Here is a 25,301-nt window from a genome sequence, read left to right on the forward strand (position 1 = left end):
AGGCACCCCAAGATGTGCTCATCCGTGTCTAAATCCAATTTGAAGACACTCTTGCCCTTCTTTCGGTGTGGCCCAAGTTGCATCTAGAACTTAATATCTCTTACTAGATGAGAGTACACAAATGTTTGTGGGCTCTTATGTAGCAGTTCGTAATTGCGGCCTCTCTTGAATGTCTTTTTGTACCAAAAAGCTCTGATCCACTCCTCATAGGTTGTTCCCCAATTATCCTTAAATGCTTCCTCAACCTTGTGCTCATGTTTTGTCCACTGCAACAGAAAGTATGGGTCATCTTCCTTGTTCTCTTGAGAGGCAACAAAAACTTCAAAGTTTCTCTTTCCCTCCTCTCTTTTCTCTCTTATCTCCTTTCTTTTTTCTCCTCTCTTTTCCTCTCTTTCCTTCTCTCTTTTTCCCCATGTGAAGCTTCAATAGCTTGACATTGAGCAAGTAGATACAGACTTCTATCACTCTAATTCAAAGAATGCAGGAGTCTGTAAATGCTTGCTCAATGTTAGGCTGTCACTCTATTTTTTCTTTTGCATCTCATGACAAGGGCATGCTCGATGGTAATCTTCTTGTTTTCTTTTCTTCAGTTCATCATCTAGCCAGGATCTTCAGCCTCACTTGATCTTCGGGATGCCATCTTTCAAGAGTTATATAACATTTTGGGGCACCCTCCCACTCCTGTGGAGTTATACACATACATGATGGGTACTACAAACACCCCCCAGGAGTCGATAGTACAGACTCCAAACCACCCCAATCCCACACCAGCTATCTAAGATTACCCCAGCAGAGTCGAGACAGCCCAACTGGCTACAGAGCTGAGCCCCTTCTCCCCCTCTGTGATTAGGAGGTCCTTCTGTCTCGCAGAGCCGCCGACATACTCCTGTGCCATCGAGAGTCACTTCTCTAGCTACGAGTGGCTAGCGTACTCCCGTACAGTCGAGAGTCGCTTCTGTAGCTACAAGTGGCCAGTGTACTAGCTTGACAGGATAGGGTAGCAGGGAGAGTGGTGGGGGATGCATGGCAGCCTCTGCTTTGGGGGGGGTAGTGGTGGGTTTGGGGATGATTCAGATGATGTAGACGTGTCAGAGGGTGATGGTACAATTTACTATGACATCACTCAGATAGGAGGCATCTTGATGGATGCACGGGGGAAGGACATCATGTCCTTTATGCACTCTATAATTGCTAACAACTACAGAGATTGCTTTATTTACTACAAAGACCATCCAAAAAAGTTGGCTGATGAGACCCTCGCTACTATTCGCTCTAGGTATCCCAATCCCCCCAATGTTTAGTTCACAGATAAATGGGCCAAGTCAAAGATTGGCAATAAAAGATCTTCACTTAAGAGGTAGGAACTAGCCGAGATTGCTAGGCTCGAGGGAGGTCAACCACCAAGGGGCCAACCCCACACTACTCACAAGCATGAGTGGAAGAAATCAATGAAAGCAGTGAAGGCGAACCCTAGTCTACAGCACATGGAGGCACGAAGGATCCAAATGGAGCAATATGGAAGTGTGCATTTTGGAGCAAGGGGTGTTGAATCATGGGAGGCCCAATTTGTAAGTATCGATCTTAAATTATATTGTTTATGTAGTTTATTAGGAGATTATTTCTTTGTACTAACCCCTCCGCAAATTATGTCATCTTGTAGCTTGATATCATGGGCAAGTACCCTACTATCGAGACAGCCTACCACCGCCACCATTGTAGAGGAGATACATGGAGGCACTTCTATGATGACGGGTTGATTACTGAGGAGTAGTATATTCGGGCTAAAGAAGGGAGAAGATAAGGAAGAAGGGAGCGAAGAAGGGGCTAAAGAAGGGAACGAGGATGTGGAGAACTTAGATTAGTTGTAGAAGTAGTGCTAGTTACTCTTTTTTGTACTTGAATCCACTGGCTTGGCTTCGTGCCTCTCTTGTATATACACTCCTCTTATTTTTTATACTTGAAGCCATAGGATGTGGCTTGGCTTTGTGCTATATGTACATACAAGTGCTTTTTGAGCTATGAATTGATATACACTCTTTTTATTTTTTTGGCTTTCAATTTCCTTGTGTAACGTTCTATTAATTAATGCCTTGTGAACTAAACATTTTGGAGTTATAATGTTTTATTCAGAATTGTAATCGTTGGCTATAGATGTGCTTGCAATTGTGCTAATTAAAATGTGGTTGGCTATAAGAATTGAATTGCACAATGTGGAAATGGGATTCTTGTAACTACATAGCATACATAATATACATAGCATTCTGTTCAACCACACAAAATTATGCTTTTATTAACAAAAAATATTCTATAGAGCATCTATATGCGCATCTATAAATGCGTTTATGTACGTGTCTCTTTGTTTTTTTTTAATTTCTAGCAAGGCCTCTATTTGCATGTCTATAGGCACGTCTATGCACGCATCTGTCTATTTTTTTAAAATTTCTAGTAGGGCATCTATTTGCACGTCTATAAGTGTGTCTGTCAGTTATATAGATGTGCCTTTAGACACGGGTCTGTAGACGTGCCAATAGACGTGTAAATAGATATGCCCATAAGTTTTTTTAAAAATTAAAGAAACACGTCTGTGTGCATGTCTGTAGGTGCCTTTTCTTGTTGTGTTTCATTGTCTTGCATTGTTCTAAAGGTTTTCTCACCTGAATCTCCATGCAAGTTGCTATCATAGACCCTGATTTGAGTTGAAAACTAAAAACATTTTAAAACTACATGAATGAACAATATCTGATTCTTGGAGCAAGATTCTTTGAAAGAAAAATGTGATCAAACTTGTCCCTGCCAGTGGTCCCAAATGTGTTCCAAGATTGATGAAGTTGATGGTTCTTGCTTCAAAACAAAATATATGCTCCCAAACATCTCAAAATCTATTTCAAGCAATATTCTATAGAAAACTATTGATAGTAAGGGTGGAAAAGACTCATTTCTCATGGAATTTCTTGCAAAACAAACAAAAATTTCAATGTTTTTGAACCATGCGATAAAACAAAACAACACAACTACACAAAATGAACAACAAACTATTTGTTTCTTCAAAGTTACATCATGAACAAACAAATCTTGTCATAATCACTATGTTGCATTATTCCAAAGATTATCTCACCTGAACTTCCATACAAGCTGTCTGGATGGATCCCAAACCTTTACAAATGGTTTGAAATCATGCACCCTTAGAGATTGCAGCAGGGAAAGTAACTAGTATTGAGAGATGGGCAAAAGAAAGATTGATTTTCATGCATCAACAACTACAATGTCTGAAAGTCAATCTTCTTTGATACTTTCTCAAAGAATCTCGTTCAGTAGCTCCTTCTAATTAAGCTCCAAACACCTTGCATCATTCATTGCTCGCTTAGAACAGTGATTGCCTTGTCTCTTGAATGAAATAATTTTAGATTGTGGGAGAATCTTAGATGAGAGAGAAAGTGGCAAGATTTGAAGGAAAAGCGCCCAAAATAGAGAAAGAAGAAGGTAGGTTGAATCTCATCCAAAAATCTTGAACATTTTGAAAGAATCACTACAAGGCATAGGCCATTTTCTGACGAAAATACCGACGCTTTTTACATTAAATTTTTTTTTTCACGGGCGCAAATGTCGCTATAAGAGTCACTAAAATCGTCGAAAAAGGACCGTCGCTATAAAGCATCACTATATAGCGACACTAGTAAACGTCGCTATATAGCGACGATGACAAACATCGCTATATAGTGACATTGTTAATCGTCGCTATATAACGACACTGGTAAATGTCGCTATATAGCGACGATTAACAAAACTTAAAAAAAGGGTTAATGGGGCTAAACAGGGCTTGTTATGGCCCTGTTTAGCCCCACTAATCCTTTTTTTTTTGTAGTTACAAAACAAAGTTTTTTAATAACAAAATTTTCCTTGCGAAAAGGGTGATACAAAATCGCTCTTGTGAAATGATGAGCAACAAAAGCATATACATGTCGGACATATACAACATTGTTTGTAACAAAATTACCCTTTCGAAAGGGCGATACAAAATTTCTCAAACGAGCGGATATACAAAATGACATACAGGGCGAAGAAAATGCTACTACCACTACTACTCATCCGAATCCGAATCATCCTCGTCTTGTTGGCTTGTTCCTTGGTCCTCGTCAGCTACGTCTTCTCCCTCATCCTCATCACATGCATCTGATCCTTGGCCATGTTGATCGCTCGCCTCTGATGATGGGATGCTTGAGCTTTAACCTTAAGAGTGAATCGTATAATTTGAAAATTAGATTGGAACTTAAATTAAAAAGTGAGATTACAAATAGGAGTAAACTTATACCGTGCGAGCAGCCACCTAGCCCAATCGACCATCGCTCCCATTGCCTCTTGCTCAATGAACCACAGCTTTGTTCCTATCCGAAATGCGCATTGCATCTCTACATCTGTAGGAAGATGACCCATCGCAGCTTGCTGTGGATCCAATTTACGAGAGTTAGAGTTAGCTAAAGTGCATGTTATATGTAGTAAAACAAATAAGACAATACATTAAATGAGAAGAAGTAGACTTACCATGGTTGCCTCAAATGCATACGTCCACCTGCACCAAAGTGCGAAGTACCTACAATGTCCAACCGTCTCTTCGCAGCCCTCCTCTTCTGACCCTCGAACAATTTGGGATGGTCCCTATTTAGCTTCTTGAAGTACTTCTAATTAGCTTTGTTTGCCCAGCTGGGTTTAGCCAACCCCTTTGTGATGGAAGTACGCAAGGTTGATCTACGATGCTTCAAGACCAAACCCATGCGCTCTCACATATAATCCTCATTAAACTCCACATTTGGTAGGTTAGGGTATCTTTGTTTTAACTCATCGATGACTGCCTGCTTCTTTTGGCCATCTTGATACCGCCAATCGATAGCAATGCCGCTCTTGAAGTGATGACTCATCAACCTCCTCATGGTGGCCATCACTGCTTTGCCCTTTCTATCTTCTATTATCTCTCCAGCAGCTATGATTTCATAGGAGAGATCCCCTGATGAGTAAGGAGGACTGACGGTAGCAGAGTCAGAAGGAGTGGAAGCTACGCGAGCACTTCCGGAGCGAGAAGTAGCAGTGGGAGTAGGAGAGGGAAGAGGACCTGACTGATACTGTGTTAGGGACCAAGTGGAGACCTATAGGAACGTGAGTGTGCTGACTCGTCTACATCTCCCGAGTCAGCACAACATGAGCCGCCCTTCCTACTCTTCCTTCCCTTACGAGAGGCATGCGCAGGTGATGACCCCACAGTCGAAGGGGCACGAGGGGACAGCTGGGTAGTACGTCCACCCGTAGATGTAGGGGAGGGAATTGTTGAGGTCCTCTGAGATAGCAGAGAGAAGAATCTCGCTACCTCCTCATCACTCATCTACGCTACAAACTCTGTAAAGAATAAGGGAGAGAGATAGGAGACTCAAGTTCAGCTTTCTTCACAACACACAAAAGAGAGAGGACACAAGGTTGGAGGGTGAAGTCTTTCTTCACTTTTTTTGCACACAGCAACAATACAATAGAAGAGGGAAATACCCTATATGTCAAAACCTAGAATACGTGGTTCATATGTGAACCCAAACCAAAAACATACGTGGTAGTCTAACTACACCACGAGTACAACTAACATAGGCGGTGACATAAATGATAGTCATCCAGGAGATATGTTGGGGATAGAGCTTGATATCTCAACACTCCCCCTCAAGCTCAAATCCATCTCACGTACACCAAGCAAGCTCCTAAATCTGCAAAGCTTCTCGGTACCCAATGCCTTCGTAAAGATATCAGCCACCTGCTCCTCAGTGCTGACATAGACAAGATCAATCTCACCAGCTAGAACCTTCTCTCTCAAAAAGTGATAATGCACCTCAATGTGCTTCGTTCTAGCATGATAAACTGGGTTATTAGCAAGCATGATGCTGCTAATGTTGTCACAATGAATGACAACTGCTGCATGAACTGACTGTCCCATATCTCCAAGTAGCTTCCGTAACCAAGCTACCTCACATGCAGCCATTGCTGCACCCCTGTACTCTGCCTCTGTGCTCGACAAGGCAACTGTTGGCTGCTTCTTGCTGCTCCAACTGATGGCACCACTCCCAAGGGAAAACATAAAACCACTAGTAGATCTCCTGTCTGAGACACTACCAGCCCAGTCAGCGTCTGTGTATCCATGTACCTGTAATGCACACCCAGCTTCATAAAACAGTCCATAATGCAATGTGGACTTCACATACCGCAGTATGCACCTAGCCGCATCCAAATGTGGCTTCCTCGGTGCCTGCATAAACTGACTCACCAGCCCCACAGCATAGCTCAAATCTGGTCGGGTTATAGTCATGTAAATCAAGCTACCTACTATGCGCCTGTACATAGTAATATCTTCAAGAAGCTCACCTGACTCTGCATTGAGCTTCACATTCTGCTCCAATGGAACAGAGATAGGCTTACAGCCTGTCATCCCATATTTGGACAGCATGTCCAAACCGTATTGCCTTTGCAACAGCCATATCCCACTCGGGGATCTAATAACCTCAATGCCCAAGAAGTAACGCAGCTCTCCCAAATCCTTCATCTCAAATTTCTGCTTCAACAGCAGCTTCACTTCATTAATGTCTGCATCACTATCACCTGTAATAATCAAGTCATCAACATAGATGACTATAAGCACAATCCCTCTGTTTGTCCTTTTCACATAAAGTGAAAAATCTGAATTGGAAATCTGAAATCCAATAGTGACAAGATATTGCCCTATCTTGTCTGACCATGCCCTCGGCGCCTGTTTTAAGCCATACAAGGCTTTGCGCAACTGCATACAAAATCGGGGTGTGCTTTATCCTCATAACCTTCTGGCTGCATCATATAAACCTCTTCCTGCAAATCACCATGCAAGAAGGCATTTTTCACATCCATCTGATGCAAAGACCATCCCTTTGCAGCAGCCATAGCAATTACTGCTCTCACGGTTGCCATCCTTGCAACTGGGCTGAAAGTTTCCTCATAGTCAATTCCATATGTCTGTGCAAAACCTTTGGCAACCAATCTTGCCTTGTACCTGCTAACAGACCCATCAGCATTGTGCTTTACTTTGTAAACCCACTTGTAGCCAATAGCCTTCTTATCATGAGGCAAAGGCATCAAATCCCAAGTGTGGTTTGCATCCAAGGCAGCCATCTCTTCATCCATAGCTGCTTCCCAATTTTTATGCCCTGCTTCATCCTCAAAACATGTGGGCTCTGGCTCCTCTAGAACCTTGACCATATAAGCATAGTGATGTGCTGTATACCCATCATATCTCAGCCTGTCAACTGGATACTTAATACGAGTGGACCTCCGTACAACTGGATCAGTTGCAGGAGTCTTTAAATCATGCCTGCTTTTCCTTGCACCAGGTGTAACAACAGAAGGAATCCCAAGTTCCTCATCAAGGCTCATTTCAGAGCCGCTTGACTCTCCATCAACATGAGAGCTACCAGCAGACACATCAAACACTGGAGCATGGTCCACTTTTTCTTTTCCTTTATGTGATACCTGCACAACACTATCAGGACTGCCATGTGACGATTCACTAGATCTCAATCTCCCTGTCCATGCATTAGATCCACTAGTAGAGGACTCTCTGGGTCCACTCAAGGCTTGAGATTGCTGCTCTGCATTTATTGCAGCATTCCCATTTCCTGCATCTGCATCTCCTACCATAACAGTTGGTGCATACCAGCTGCTCATTTCATCAAAAACAACATCTCTGCTCACTTGCATTTTGTGGGTGGAAGGGTTATAACAGCGATACCCTTTCTGATGCTGAGCATATCCAATAAAGATGCATTTTTCTGCCTTTGGATCCAGCTTTGTTCTCTTCTCATCAGGAACATGAACATAAGCTATGCAACCAAATACCTTCAAGTGAGAAATATCTGGTTTTTGGCCTGTATACATTTCTTCAGGCGTCATGCCATGGACAGCTGCAGTGGGGGTTCTGTTCATAATATAAACAGCAGTTGCTACTGCTTCAGCCCAAAAATAATCAGGCATGTTTTTCTCATTTAGGATCGCCCGTCCTACTTCTGCAATATGCCTGTTCTTCCTTTCTGCAACCCCATTCTGCTGAGGGGTAGACCTGCATGAGTACTTCCTTTGAATTCCCTGTTCTTTCAGATATTCACAAAATTCTTCTGAAAAGTACTCTCCCCCTCCATCAGATCTTAGCACTTTAATATACACACCTTTCTCTTTTTCAACCATGGCCTTAAAAGCCTTGAAATGGCTGAACACTTCACTTTTGTGCTTCATAAAATAAATCCACACCTTCCTAGTGTAGTCATCAATAAACGTCACATAATAATGGCATCCACCAATAGAAGCAGCTTTGGTTGTCCAAACATCTGAATGGATCACTTCCAAAGGTCTTCTGCTCACCTTAGCATTTTTAGGAAATGCATGTCTGGCCTGCTTCCCCATTTGGCATGCTTCACATACCTTTTGCATTCCCTCAACTCTGAATTTAGGCAAACCTGCAACAATGTTTTTCGTTTGCATAGATTTCAGCCTTTGTATATTCACGTGCCCAATGCGCTTGTGCCATATCTCAATATCTGCAATGACACCTCTCCCATGCGCAAACATAGCAGCTTTCACCTCAGACATATCAACATCCAAGGTGAACATTCTACCATTTTTGTTGCCTTTTGCAACCAAGCGGCACTTATTTTTCAGGTCCTCAACGAAGCATCCATCAGGGTTAAATCTAACCTGCAGACCTTGCTCAACCATCTAGCCAACTGAAACCAGGTTCTTAGTGATTTTTGGAACATGAAGTACATCTGCCAAGTACTTTGTTTTGCCATCCTGCATAGCCAATGGCACTTTACCAACCTGCGTAATTGGGTGCGCAGTATCATCACCTGTTTCAACATAACCTGGCTTATCCAAATTTCTAACATCATGAAACCACTCACCATGACTGGTCATGTGGTTAGAGGCACCTGAATCAACATACCAAACATCATTGCAAGCTGCAGCATCTCCTGACATGGAGTTAACCATATGCTGCATCACAAAAAGGTGCTCATTTCTGTCGTCACCATGCCCACTTGATGATGCATAGTTGCTTTGCTGCAACTTTCCACTTTTGATGTCATTCTGCTTTTTATAGCATGTATTCTCCTTGTGTCCAGGATTTCCACAATAATAGCATTCTATGCTGCTATTTACTTGCTGGTTCCTTTGCCATGAACCACGGCCTCTTTGGCTCCCCCTGCCTCTAGAACTACCACGTCCTCCTCCATAGGACTGGTTTTCCTGTTGTTGCTGTTGGTTCTGATTTCCTGCACGGCCACCAGAACGGCCTCTTCCTCTACCCCTGCCTCTACCTGTATTCGAGTAGAAAGCAGTCTCTTGAGAAGTTGAGGTGGCTGAACCACCATTCCTTTGCTCTTCACTCAGCAAGAGAGCAATAAGTTCCTGAAAATCAGGAAATGTTTCACGGACTCCAATGGATGTCCGAAATTGTGCATAATCTTTCCCAAGACCATTCAAGGTCACGGACACTAAGTCCTCATCATCAACAGGTGCTCCAATGGAGGCAAGAGAATCTGCAAGGCCTTTCACCTTCAAGGAATACTCATTTATATTCAGATTTTTCCTTTGCACATTGTGCAACTCCTGCTTTAGCTGCATCTTTCGTGCTTTGGTATTTGTGCTATACAGCTTCACCAATGTATCCCATGCCTCCTTAGGCGTCTCTAGATCCTGTATATGCACAATCATAGAATCTGAAATGCTAACGGACAGCCAATACAGGCATTTTTTGGCTTTTTCATGCCATTCTTTAAAGGCCTTCAATTCAGCAGGAGTGGGAGCAGCACCCAAAACTGGTTCTGCAGTTTCACCACTGATGTAATCCCAAACTCCCTTTCCCATAAAGAAGTTTGTCATCCTGAACTTCCATGCTTGGAAGTTGTTCTTGTCAAGCTTCTCACTGACAATGGTAGACAGATTCTCAGACATTTTACAAATCACGAATTGCAACAGCAACCTGTAAACACAGCAAATGCCTCAGAAGGGCAAATAGCAAAACTTCTGCAAAGAGCCTCACAGGGGCAGATCTGCAACACTGACGAAAGTGGTATTTCACCACACAGTCACTTCCTCGTGACGATTTTGCATCAACAGGCAACAGGCATGAATCTGCAACTCCCAATATCTCTGCACATAGGCATACGATGCAATTTCTATGGCACCTTTCCACCGACTAGCCGCGCGGTGGTCGCACAGCAAAAACAGGGCCTTTTTCTGAGTGCCTGCGAAGAACTTCCGCCTTCAAAACGGGGCCCGAAACGGCCCGCAGCATATACTGCGCTCTCGCCGCACCGCGAAGGGCCTCTCAATCTGAAGCAGTGCACTCCTGCACTTCTGGCTGTGCTACCTGCAGAGATTTGCTCCCAAACTCGAAATAGGAAAGCTACACTGGTCCTCTTACCAGGACACCACAAACTTGGCTAGCTTTCTTGAGCTCCTTACCACGAACAAGGCTCTGATACCATGTAAAGAATAAGGGAGAGAGATAGGAGACTCAAGTTTAGCTTTCTTCACAACACACAAAAGAGAGAGGACACAAGGTTGGAGGGTGAAGCCTTTCTTCACTTTTTTTGCACACAGCAACAATACAATAGAAGAGGGAAATACCCTATATGTCAAAACCTAGAATACGTGGTTCATATGTGAACCCAAACCAAAAACATACGTGGTAGTCTAACTACACCACGAGTACAACTAACATAGGCGGTGACATAAATGATAGTCATCCAGGAGATATGTCGGGGATAGAGCTTGATATCTCAACAAACTTGTCGGGACTCCCGACAAAGCCATGCACGGCTAGTAAAGGAGTTTCCCGAGGGGTAGTCGCAGTGCTATGTGGAAGAGGAGTCGGACCAGGGGTATAGTCATAGTGCTAGGTCCGAGAGGAGTCGGACCAGGGGTAGTCCTCGGGGTAGTCGCCTGAGAGGAATCAAAGTCCTTTGGAGCATAAAGATCATGAGCTCTTCTTCTGCGAGGCTATCCGTACTCATCAGATGAGCGACGTGATCCCATGTCTAACATAGACACAAACACAAAAACAAAAAACAAAAAAAAAAACATAAGCATAGGCATAGGCATAGGCAAAGAGGGAAAGAAGAGGAAGAAGAAGAAGAGGAAGAGGAAGAAGAGCAAGAGGAATCTGAAGAAGAGGGAGAGAAGAGGGAAAAGAGAAGGGGGAGGAGAAGAGGGAGAAGAGGGAAAGGAAAGAGGGAAAAGAGAAGGGGGAGGAGAAGAGGAAGACGAGGGAAAGGAAAGAGGGAAAGAAGAGGATTTTAGAGGGAAAAGAGAAGGGGGAAAAGCTCATGCTTATGCCACATAAGCTCATGCTCATGCATAAGCATAAGCTCATGCTTATGCTTATGCATGAGCTTATGCAGAAACAAAGAATCAGAGTTAGAGGAAATAGAGAAGGGGGAAAGAGAGAAGCATAAGCATGCGCATAAGCTCATGCTCATGCATAAGAATAAGCATGAGCATAAGCTCATGCTTATGCTTATGCTTATGCATGAGCTTATGCAGAAATAGAGAATAAGAGTTAGAGGAAATAGAGAAGGGGGAAAGAGAGAAGCATAAGCATGAGCATAAGCTCATGCTCATGCATAAGCATAAGCATGAGCTTATGCTTAAGCACAAGCATAAGCATAAGCATAAGCTCATGCTTATGCTTATGCATAAGCTTATGCGGAAGTAGAGAATAAGAGAAGGGGGAAAGAGAGATGCATAATCATGAGCATAAGCTCATGCTCATGCATAAGCATAAGCATGAGCTTATGCTTATGCTTATGCTTAAGCATAAGCTCATGCTTATGCTTATGCGAAAATAGAGAATAAGAGTTAGAGGAAATAGAGAATAAGAGAAGGGGGAAAGAGAGAAGCATAAGCATGAGCATAAGCTCATGCTCATGCATAAGCATAAGCATGAGCATGAGAATAAGAGTTAGAGGAAATAGAGAAGGGGGAAAGAGAGAAGCATAAGCCTCATGCATAAGCATAAGCATGAGCATAAGCTCATGCTTATGCTTATGCATGAGCTTATGCAAAAATAGAGAATAAGAGTTAGAGGAAATAGAGAAGGGGGAAAGAGAGAAGCATAAGCATGAGCATAAGCTCATGCTCATGCATAAGCATAAGCATGAGCTTATGCTTATGCATGAGCTTATGCAAAAATAGAGAATAAGAGTTAGAGGAAATAGAGAAGGGGGAAAGAGAGAAGCATAAGCATCAGCATAAGCTCATGCTCATGCATAAGCATAAGCATGAGCTTATGCTTATGCTTATGCTCAAGCAAGCATAAGGATAAGCATAAGCTCATGCTTATGCTTATGCATGAGCTTATGTGGAAATAGAGAATAAGAGTTAGAGGAAATAGAGAAGGGGAAAAGAGAGAAGCAAGCATAAGCATAAGCATAAGCTCATGCTTATGCTTATGCATGAGCTTATGTGGAAATAGAGAATAAGACTTAGAGGAAATAGAGAAGGGGGAAAGAGAGAAGCATAAGCATGAGCATAAGCTCATGCTCATGCATAAGCATAAGCATGAGCTTATGCTTATGTTTATGCTTATGCATGAGCTTATGCAAAAATAGAGAATGAGAGAAGGGGGAAATAGAGAAGGGGAAAAGAGAGAAGCATAAGCTCATGCTTATGCTTATGCATGAGCATGAGCTTATGCGGAAATAGAGAATAAGAGTTAGAGGAAATAGAGAAGGGGGAAAGAGAGAAGCATAAGCATGAGCATAAGCTCATGCTCATGCGTGAGCATAAGCTCATGCTTATGCTTATGCATGAGCTTATGCGGAAATAGAGAATAAGAGGGAAAGGAAAGAGAGAAGGGGGAAAGAGAGAAGGGGGAAAAGAGAGAAGGGGGAAAAAAGAGAATAAGAGAAGGGGGAAGAAGGAAAGAGTTTCAGGGGAAGAGAGGGTTCCTACACCCATCACTGCAGCTAGCTGCAGGCCAATGCAAATAACAAAAATAATAAATGGAGAAAAGAGGAAGCACTTACTTGAAATAGTACGTCCCGCTCGGTATTGTGGACTGGCCCTACAAAAGAGAGAAAACAACCCATTTTTTCAAATAAGATGTTAGAGGAAGGAGGAGATTACAAAAGCAACTTCTTGAAAGGAGGAGATTGAGGAGACAAGGAAAGGAGGAGATTGAGGAGACAAGGAGAAAGAGAAGGAAGAGAAATACATAAAAAAGAGGTGAGTCTTCTTTCTTTCTTGAAATCTCGTTTTCTGTTTCAATCCTTTGAAAACAAGCATGAAAACTAGTTTACAGGTTTAGCAATACAAGGAGAAGCACTCACAAAACTAAAGCTAACAAACAAACAACCTACATTGTTGAAACAAACTCACCTCTTGAAGAACTTCCTTTCAAGAAACCAAAGAGGAAAAAAGATAGAGAGGGAGTACAAGAGCTAGGAGAAGGGTGAGGAGAGGAAAATAGAGTGGGAGGTTGCTTGAAATAGGTGGGAGGTCATCGAAAATAGGTGGGAGGAGATATTGGCTTGCTATCTTGAGAGATTAGAGAATAGTATAAAGAAAACGCCGCACGACGAGAGTTTTGGGTTTTAACCCACAGCGTCGCTATATAGCGACATGTATTCGTCGCTATATAGCGACATTTTTAATTAAAAAACGTCGCTATATAGCGACGGAACAGAGCAAAAAGGTCGCTATATAGTGACGCTTACAGTCACTTTTTGTTGTATAAGTGTAGATGGAAGGGACGAGTGGAAGCTCATCTGATGATGCACCAATGCCCAGGAGCACGAAGTGGCTTATGGAGAGGTTATACTTTCATTGCACTCATTGCAAGCGAGAAGTACGACATCAGCGTCATATTATCATGCGCCACTTGCAGATGTATGGGGAGGAGCCAAAACCAGTACCCACCGTTGGTGTTGCACGTGTTGATGGACTATCGGTAAGTCAAAGCTATTTAAGTTCACAGTCTTATTGTATACTAGGAAATAGAAGATCTTATATTTACACGAAATCTTAAAATAGGATGAGGACGGTGACGAGGGTACGCATATACCTTCTTACTTTTAGCAAGACTATAGTCTCCCGGATGATGACGAGGGTATGGTCGACATGATGGATTCCATTTTTAGGGGCACTACATCCCACGTACACGTGATGTCAGAGTTTGAGGTCAAAATGTGAGAGTTGCAATCAACACAATTGTACGAGGGTGCTAGGATGTCTAAACTATGTGCTTGTCTCTCAATCTTGAATCTACAAGTAAAGTATGGGTGGTCGGATACAAGTGTCTCGGCCTTAATGAGGTTAGCTCTTGCATTAATTTGACTCATTATTTGGATATTGTTTGTTTTGAGAATCATCATTTGGATAATGTCTTTGTCATAGGTTGCTCCAGAAGATGTTGCCTGCACCAAATACCATGCCCGCATCAAGAGATGAGGCAAAAAAGATGCTAACAATGGTGGGTATGGATTATGATACCATCCATGCTTGCCGTAATGATTGTATTCTCTTTCGTCGTGAGCATGGAGATTTGGCTAGTTGTCCAAAGTGTGGGGAACAACGATATAGAGATGACTTGCATGGTGAGCAGATATCAATAAAGGTCTTGAGACACTTTTCCATCATTGCAAGAATACAACACATGTTTTGATGCAAATCCATAGCGGAGTTGATGACATGGCATGCATCTCATCGGAACACTGATGACACATTGAGGATTCCCGTAGATTGTGCAGCTTGGAAGCACATAGATAATCAGTGGCCGGACTTTGCGAGGGAGCCATGCAACTTACATCTTAAGCTAGCCATCGATGGCGTGAATCCTTTCGGGTTACGCACGACATCTTGGTCGACATGGCCCATAGTCATGGTGAATTACAATATCCCACCATGGCTAACAATAAAAAAGGGACACCTCATGCTTGCACTACTTGTGCCAGGAAAGTACAAGGCAAAAAACATGGACGTGTACATGGCACCTTTGATAGAGGAGTTACAGATATTATGGAGAGGAGTGCAAGTCTTTGATATTTCCAGAGCTCCTAGACATACCAATGATATTTTGATCAGGGGTATCTTGATGTGGACCATGCATGACTACCCAGGATATGGAGAGTGCGCAGGTACGTGGTTGTGTCTTTACATGTACAATGAGGGATTATGCTTTTTTAACTCTCTTTCGCACGCATGCTTGTACTAACACATTCATGCACGCGTGTAGGACTTGTTACAAGTGGGTACCATGCTTATCCTGTTTGTGGACCGACTCTGAAATCGCTTGCACGCTACTCCAAACATATGAGGAAAAATGTTTATGAAGGTCATGCTCGATACCTTCCGCTCGACCATCTCGCGCGTGGAGGTCAGCTTGATCCACCACCATCATATTTGAAGGCAAGTGACTGGATTCAAGCTTGGAGGGCAAATGGAGAGGAACCTCCTTCTGGTATGAAGAGGCTATCGATCTTTCACGTGCTTCCTTATTGGGGTCAGTTACAAATCAATCATCTCTTGGATGCCATGCATATCTTCAAAAATGTGGGGGCTACTATTAGGCACACTTGGTTGGTTCCAAGGACTCGAGAGGAGTGCGAGAAGACTTGTGTGCTATGAATAGGATGTCTCGTTTGTGGCCCCAAGTGCATGCTTCGGGAAAAGTTGTCCTCCCGAAAGCAACGTGGATCCTCTCTACGAGGAAGGAGGCAGCGGTCAAGGCAGACATTGCCTCTTTTCAAACACCGACAAGGTACATGCGTTGCTTGAAAGGAGCATTTTCAAAGGACAATAAGCTTAGTGGGCTCAAGTCCCATGATTGGCACAAGGTCTTACGGGTATTCTAAGTAGAATTAGTGTACTGATAATCGTGATGCATTAGCGTAATTATTATTATGTTATATTGTTGACATTATTTCATTGTTGCTTTGATAGTTCATCCTCCCAATTACAATAAAAGGGTGCTTACAAGAAGATGTTAGAAATGCTATATTCAAGATCTGTGGTATTGTGAGGTATGCTTACTATCAAATCGCATTATGTATTTTCTTCATGGACATGTGAAATAGGTGGATATCTCAAATATCTTACATATGCATGGACATGTGAAATAGGTGGATATCTCAGAAAGAGATCTCTATATCGAGCATCGAGAAGGCTAGGGTGGAATCCATCGAAGCCATATGCTTTCTTGAGAAGCACTTTCCCTCGAGCATTATGACAACTCAAGTCCACTTGCTTGTGCACATAGTTGATGAGGTGGCTATAGCAGGTACCGTTCATAGTCGATGGATGTTTTTTCTCGAGCGGTTTATGAAAACTTTAAAGGGATTTGTAAGACAAAGAGGAAGACTGGAAGCAAACATGGTAGAGGGATGGCTTGTGCAAGAGTCATTAGTATATATCACAAAGTTTCTTGCATCCACGGATCCCAATATGCTGCAAGCTTGGCACAACAAGGATGATGGTCGCATCGTTGGTGAGGTTCCCCAAGGAAAAGGGATTGAAAGAAAGATGAGCGAAGAGCAAATGGAGAAATTCAATTAGTTTTGTATCCTTAATAGCCCTGAATGCAGAAGTAGATTGAGAGATATGAAGTGGCCAAAGCAGAAAAGAGGGATGGCTTGTGCAAGAGTCATTAGTATATATCACAAAGTTTCTTGCATCCACGGATCCCAATATGCCGCAAGCTTGGCACAACAAGGATGATGGTCGCATCGTTGGTGAGGTTCCCTAAGGAAAAGGGATTGAAAGAAAGATGAGCGAAGAGCAAATGGAGAAATTCAATAAGTCTTGTATCCTTAATAGCCCTGAATGCAGAAGTAGATTGAGAGATATGAAGTGGCCAAAGCAGAAAGAATAAATGCAAGGACAAGATTCAAAGTAATGTACAGGTGATCACAACCATATTCATGGGATCTGGCTCTTCTCCCTACTCACATGTCACTTGATTGGCTACAACTGGCTCTACGTAAAGCCGAACGTGATGGAGAGATAATAAACGAGTGTGAGCGAGAGTTATCATCTGGATGTATGGTGCATGTAAGTTTCTTACCTCTTGACATAATTAAGTAATTATTTGTTGCAATATATGCTATAAAATAGATGCATCTTCATTGTTTTAATGATGCTCTTTTACAGTACAAAAAATGTAGTGCATTATGGTAATACGGATGACATTTTCACGTGGAACACATCGATTCAAAGAGAGTCACGTATGATTTTGGAGTCATGGCTAACTTCACACAAGATAGCCGAGCAAGTGCTTCGGATACCAATCTTCTCTCCTCACAGTTGGATTATTGTGGAACCATACTGGAACCATACGCGACATCTATGAAATTGATTTCAGATGATTTACTATTTTCATTCTTGATGTAAAATGGTTTAGAACTACTTACAATGGTCCCCATGCGACAGTGAGAAAAGATAGTAGTGGTCTCTTTGCAATAATCCACCAAACATTGGACCGATGAAAGTGATACTTTTGTTCTTCCCGAGCACTGTGAGCAGGTGCATACTAATGATTTAATTAGTCGAAGCTTTCGTTTATAAAGTCCATCGATACATGTATTTGAGCATAATTTCATATATATAATTGATGACATTTGGCACCCATCTTCAATATAGGTGGTTTTTCATCTGGATCGTTTCGATCTAAGATGGTGGTACGTGATCCAACTTGCACCATGAAGTAAGCAAATTTTTGAAGATCGAGATGTGGATATGGAGATGCCACTACCAATGCCGGATCCAATTGATGAATCTAGCGAAGAAGATGTAGATCACCATATGAGCCAATAGGAAGATGCGCATAATGACATCGCACGAGAGGAGAATGGAGATCACAATATTGAGGAAGAAGACAACAATCATCAAGAATCACCACACTTTATTGAAGAAGATGATCAAATACTTTTAGGTGAACGTATGATGCTAGAGTACGATGATGATATAGGAGATCAACTAGGTATAGAGTTGGAGATAGACAAAGGCTTGATGTACATGCTCTCATTTTTTAATTCTCTATGAGCTCAAACATGTATGAAAATTTAAAAAAATTTGTCATTAGAAAAAACTAACTTTTAAGGCCTATATAAAGAAAGAACCTCTCTAGAAAAACGTCGCTATAAAATTGTATATCAGTGTCGCTATATAGCGAAACTTAAAAGTCGCTATATAGCGACCTTTATAATAGTCGCTATATAGCGACTTTTAGCAAGAGTCGCTATATAGCGACGATTTAGGAAACCTGCTTTTCATACCGACTATTAATGCTAAGCGGGCGCTAAACGTCGGTACATAAATGTCGCAATAGGATCCATGTGTAGTAGTGAATGAGAGTGAAATGGGAGGGAAATGCAGGTAGAGAAGGGAAATGATGAGATTTTGGCATGAGAGTCCATCCCATGAGAGGGAGAATAGAGAAAGAAGCTTCCCACTTAGGAGCCAGCAGGAAATTTGAAAAGAGGGCTGGAGCAAAGAAAAATTCAAAATGGGGCTCAGAAATGAGGGGGAAGTAAGAGGAATGAGAGAGAATGAAAGGAGTGTGGTAGTTGGATGGGAGGATTTGGTTTCAGAACAAATGGTACAAGTTTGGTTGAGGAACTAGGTTTCTTAGTTTGGTTATAGTTAAAAAACGTGATGGGAGAGTTGAGGTAGCATGTGGGTGCTCCACATCATTGTTTAGGCCATTAAATAAAGAAATAGAGAAGTCAGGCCACTTCCAATATTCTATTGCCCTCCACTAGCCAATATTCTATTGGGTTTTATTCACCTTATTCTTCCATGTCACCAGCCCAAGGGCTCCTATAGGGCCCTTTTTGAGTCCAATTTTTTTGTAATGCACCAGGCTAGTTTAGCCTGATGGTCTCAACTTCACATATTAGAAAATAATAAGTATATTGCTTTTCATTTTTGAATTTCACAATTAGAAAATAACAATATATTGCTTTTTCTTTCTGAATTTCACAATTAATTATGTCGGTAAAACTGCTTGCTGTTTGTCTTGAACCAGCACTAGGCTGGTTTAAGACAATCACATTAAGTCCAAGCCAGCTCGGTCTAGAAATAGTGCTATATGACCTAAAGAGCAGGAAATTAAATTTAACAAATTTAAGTACTAAGATATATAATAATTTCAACCATCGAGATGGTCAATAATTAATGTCTGTTCAACCATGCTGGTTCAAGACAATCACATAATTGGTGATTAGCTTGAGGGGTTCACCTAAAAAAAATTTAGTGTGCCACGTGCATTCAAAAGGAGGGATATTTTAATTCAACTTTTGGAAAAAATTTAACAGAATTACAATAACAGGAGGGGTTTTGTAATTCAAGTTTAGTAAAAAATCAGTTAGTTCATAAGTAAACAGGGGTGGTTTTATTGGGGGGGAATTTAAATTGAGAGGTTTTTTCATACCCTTTGAATGCACATGGTACATAGGGTTTCTTAGTAGTGCACCCCTCAAGTGATTGAGCTGAAGCAGCTAACGGTTGCATGATGTTCCAACCACTGGTCTAGTTTAGTAAAATACCAATAGATTGCTATTCTATTGAGAAATATATGGTTGTTAATTTCTACTCAACCATGCCACTAGGATGGACAACAACTAATGTTTGTTTCTCATCTATTCAACCACGTTGATTTAGGACAATCACATAACTGGCGATTGAGCTGAACCAGCCTATGGTTGCATGATGTTCCAACCCCACCGGGCCGGTTTAGGACAATCACAATTAGTCCAAGCCTGGTTTAAGAAATGAAACAAGTAAACCTCGAGGGGGTCACTCATCATATGTAACCCTATCACGTGAGTTCAACTGAAGGATATTTTTAATTTCTAAAATTTACAGAAATAAATATACATAAGGGACTATTTAAAATAGTTTTGCAAAAAATTTACAGATTTGTATAGAAAAGGGGTACATTTTATTAATGAAAATTTTACAGATAAGGGATTTTGAAAATAGGCCTTGAACACACGTGATATAGAGGGTTTATACATAGTGACCTCAGGGGGGTCACTACGTATAAACCCTCTATATCACGTGCGTTCAAGGCCTATATTTAAAATCCCTTATTTGTAAAATTTTTCATTAATATAATGTACCCCTTTTCTATACAAATCTGTAAATTTTTTCCAAAACTATTTTAAATAGTCCCTTATGTATATTTATTTCTGTAAATTTTAGAAATAAAAAATATCCTTCTGTTGAACTCACGTGATAGGGTTACATATGATGAGTGACCCCCCCGAGATAGTGACCCCCCTGAGAAGTAAACTATCCCAAAGCTCAATCACAAACAACAAATGTCCTTTCTATTTGGAGAAACTCTTATATTTTCATGCCAAAACATCCTCACTGTAGCAATGACTTCCGCACTTAGGCTGTTTGTCCTTTTCTTGCATTTTGTTGAAGCCTAAAGACTTCTCAGATCGAGATGATCATGCATTGCTTCTGCTCTACGTTTAACCACTGGAGCCACGTTGTTCCTTCTGATTGATAACATCTTCAACATTGTGCACCCAAGCCATTTCTCCTTTATTTCAGGGGACACCAACATAGCTAATGTTGCCCTCTTTGTAGCTAGTTGATCTAAGCTATGCACCCCTTTCACTTTCTATAGGCCATTTCTCAGGTTAGAGAGCATCGCCTCGTGGGCATGCATCTCCCGAGGTGTTGGTAGGATTATTACTCTACGAACTTTAGGGTGTAGGCTAAAGCTTGTGAAGACTCAAGACTGGTAATCACCTAAATGGCCTGACGTTGTTGCATTGAATGCTCCCACCAATCGTGACACCACAGCTCATGTTCTTCACTCCGATGGCAATGATCGAATGCGTGCATCTACAAGTGCTTCCTGCTACTGCTCTGCAAGGAGTCTTCTTTCTTCTCATTGTTTCTCCCTTCACAGATGTTGCAAAAGTGTCTTCAGTTGCAGTTTTGATACCATGCTAGCACTTTCCTTGATCCACAATCTGTTCCTTGTGCCTTGACCTAGCTTTTCAACTTTCTTGTCTCGCAGCCTCTATCTGCTTCTCTTGCAAGCCATGGCGAGCTGCATGTTGCCATTGATGCCATGGCCACGATCAGACCTAGAGAAGCTAGCTAGTAATGCAAGCAAATAATAGAAGACAACTTACCCAAAATAAGACAATGGCAAACCAAAGTCTGCGCAAGGTGACGTCAAGGTGCGTGGTGGTTGCAGGGCATTTACAGGGTGGGGACAGCAAGTTGCGAGTACTTAATCTTCCAAGATTTGATGGGCGGGAGGTGTGAAAATTTGAAATTTGTGGGAGTAGCAAAATTTTAAGCCACCGGTTTTTCCCTCTCCAATGATACACATCAGTAGAATTGGATATCCCAAACAAGTGCAATGTGGCCTTAAATGCTTCAAAACACAAATAGGCTGCAAAGGGCATGCTATGGGTTTGATGATGTGTATTATGAAATGCAATGACCTTTGGCATGCTTATGAGCCATATAGCAAGCAAGCGCATGGAAAAGAAACAATTCAAAATTAGTAAATAGTGTTGGATTTATTAAAAGATCTTTGCACATGCACAAATTACACTTTTTCAATTTCTTCCATTTTACGGTGAATCTAGATACAAATACCAACAACTATTAATGTTTTAAGACGACCATGTAGTGGTCCCATTAGTTTGGATTCCAAATTTTCAATTTGTTTTGGTTTTCAACAAAACAAAAAAAGTTATGGAGCATGCCCTCAAATGGGTATGCATCACTTCAGCACAACATTAAAGGCCCATTAACCCATGCCTAATGTTATCATTTAGGTGTGTCCTTGGGTTGCGGAGAAGCTCACATAGTTTTCTTTTGAATGATTACTTGGTTTGCATGTATGTATAGAACAAAATTTTGATGTTTTTGAATAAATTGCTATATCATATAGTCTTCAAGATGCACATGCTTCACATGCAACATAGCAATTGTAATGCTTTAATAGTCTCTTTCTAAATCCTTATTCCATAATTTTTTGCTCTTATGTTCAAGTTTGGAATCTGTACTACAACTTGAAGACAAAGTTTGCCGAATTCTATTGAGCAATACATAAGTTATGGGTCATGCAAGACACCTATATATAGAAAATTTCCTAAACCTCACAAAAGATGGCTATACCCAAGCAAACAATGACCTGAGTACAGAAGGGCATTATAGATTAAAGCCCACCCTTGGTTTTACGAGAAGGAGAATGAAGGATATGACATCAATTGGTGTAAGGTGGCAGTGCATCATGTGAGTATACCTTAATCCTCATAATTATCATTTGAGTATCACCATTGTTTTACAATCGATGCTCTTAGTTTTCCTAACTTGTTTCATTCTTAGGGAGACACATTTGAAGCATTCGGAGATCTAGACTTAGAGACTGGATCTAGAGAAGAAGTGGATAGGATCACAGAAGAGGATGACGAGGGATCAGGCGAACACAAAGAGGACAAGGGCGAGGAGAGCGAGGAGGATGAAGAGGAAAAATAGTAGGATAGGACATTTGGTCATTTTGTATATTTTGGGTAATTGCATGCTACAGTGTACCATGTAGTACTGTTTTTGGCAAAACATTTATTGTACTATTTGAGTACTAAAGAGAGATTTTAAAACTAGTTATAGAGCATTTGGGAACTTTGTGAGTACCTTTGGATTCTATCCCATGAATGTTAACTAAAAAGTACATGTGGGTATTGCAATAAAGAGTGTTTAGAAATGAATGAGTATTAAAATGGTGTATTATCTTTTCCAATAGTACATACACCGTATCTTTCATTTACCCATTTCAGCACTTTTGCCCTTAGCGGATCTAGAAGATCATGTTGGAAGAAGGTGTTGGCCCTTGGGTTACTTGTCCAACAAAGGAACTTACCAATACACGAGCAAGCATGGTATCTGTAGGTGGTGTCAGCATCTCATTGGCTAACTATTGTAGCAAGCTATCACGGGTGGTGTGACCAAACTTTTAAATTGTGAGTATTGGTAGTAGAAAGCCTTTGACTAATGGTGAACAATGATGGAGCGACCCGTGCGAGGAAACTTTAGAAGGCAATTTTGCAATAGTTTAGAAAAGCATTGTAGTAGTGAGAAGGGAAGAGAGAGTGATTGTGTATTCACGCTCTCCCCCTCACTTGGCTTGCTGGGTTAGGAAGCTTATTATTGAGTATGCATTGCAAGCCAAAGAGGCTTGGTTGTGTTCGTTTCTTTAATATATAATTGTGGTTTTCTTTTCTATGTCTATGATGTATATATTGGGTGTGGTGTTAAGATTTTAGCTATTAGTAACTCGGTTCCCCCGTCATCATACGGTTTTCCCTTCAGCAACAACCCCAACTTTTGGAATCAAGTATTCTTGTTGACAACTATTTCACCACCTCAGGCACACATAGTCTACACTTACGGATTTCAAGAGTGAGCATCTTCACCCAAGCATTGCACAAGGTTGGGCTGTTTACAAGCATCAAGAATCTATGGATGAACCTATCGATAGTGAGCAAAACAGAGCATCAATATTTGATGATCTTATTGGGAAGGTCCATTAAATTGCAAGTTAAAGTGTTGTTAGTAGGGGAATTTAGAGGATTGAGATAGCAAGCCTAGGATTGAGTGGTCATTGAGAGTTTCATTTGCCATTCTCAACTTCGGCACTACTTTTGCCACTTTGTAGACCTTTTTTGTAAAATTATAACATGATTTTGCACACCTCTTTTGTAACATTTAATTATGATTGTAATGGGAAAAAAAATTGTGGGGCAAGATGGGACTGAAACAAGCCCCATCCTGCCCCACAAATGTTTCTTTTACTTCTGTTATAACGTCAGTATATATCGACACTACAATGTCGACAAATATCAATGGTGATACCAATGCTCATATTGACATTGACTACTATAACTTACTGATGTCCATACCGGCACCCACACCGACAGTTTCTTTGCGACGTATACACCGACAGACTATCTGACACATTTCACTTATTTTTAATAAAAAAATCTTTGTATTTAGCATCAGTATCAATGTCAAAAAGTACCCTGTGTCTTGTAGTATAGAACATGCATATGATAATAGTAATGATAATAATAGAGATGGGGGTGGTGATCAAGAAAAGCATTAAAAGAAAGATGGTACCACATTTGAAAAAAAAAAAAAGATCATGAATAAGAGAAGGAAGAAGATATAGATGAAGAAGCTGGCCATGTCTAAAAATAAGAAAAAGGAAGTGAGAATGGAAGTAGGCTTCTTTTTTCAATATTTTCAACCAAACAAAATGCTATTATTTTTATCGTCTTGTTATTCATGAATCATCATGTATGAAGATGAGAATTAAAAGAAAATTGTGATTGTTTGGTTGAAAATGTTACAAAGGAGAAAGACAATGAATATGATTATGTTCATTCTAAGTCTTCCTTTTCTTCTTTGTACTCATGGGCTTCTTCTTTAATAGTTCAACCAAACCAAATGCTATTATTTTTCTCGTCACATTATTTGTGAATCATCATGTGTGAAGATGAGAATAGAAAGAAAATTGTGATTGTTTGGTTGAAAATTTTGCAAAGGAGAAAGACAATGAATATGGTTATGTTCATTCTAAGTCTTGATTTTCTTCTTTGTACTCATGGGCTTCTTCATCTACACCTTGTTGCATTTATTTTTCATTGTCTCTATATTTTTTGTCAAACTAGTTGCCATCTTCTATCATTTATTTTTCATGGTCTCTGTGTTTCTTGTCAAACTATTGCCATCTCCATCTCCATCTCCATCTCCATCTCCATCTCCGTCTTTGTCTTCATCCTAGGGGGCCACTAAGGGATATGTAAGATAGCACGTCCAATCAACGAAAGAAAGAAAATTGTGATTGTTTGGTTGAAAATTTTGCAAAGGAGAAAGACAATGAATATGGTTATGTTCATTCTAAGTCTTGCTTTTCTTCTTTGTACTCATGGGCTTCTTCATCTACACCTTGTTCCATTTATCTTTCATTATCTCTATATTTTTTGTCAAACTAGTTGCCATCTTCTATCATTTATTTTTCATGGTCTCTGTGTTTTTTGTCAAACTATTGCCATCTCCATCTCCATCTCCATCTCCATCTCCATCTCCACCTCCATCTCCATCTTTGTCTTCATCCTAGGGGGTCACTAAGGGATATGCCAATCAACGAAAGAAAGAAAATTGTGATTGTTTGGTTGAAAATTTTGCAAAGGAGAAAGACAATGAATATGGTTATG

This window comes from Dipteris shenzhenensis, chromosome 18 (genome assembly GCF_047967505.1).
Source record: "Dipteris shenzhenensis isolate YYH24624 ecotype China chromosome 18, Dip_SZ_1.0, whole genome shotgun sequence".
In the NCBI taxonomy this organism is placed as follows: domain Eukaryota; kingdom Viridiplantae; phylum Streptophyta; class Polypodiopsida; order Gleicheniales; family Dipteridaceae; genus Dipteris; species Dipteris shenzhenensis.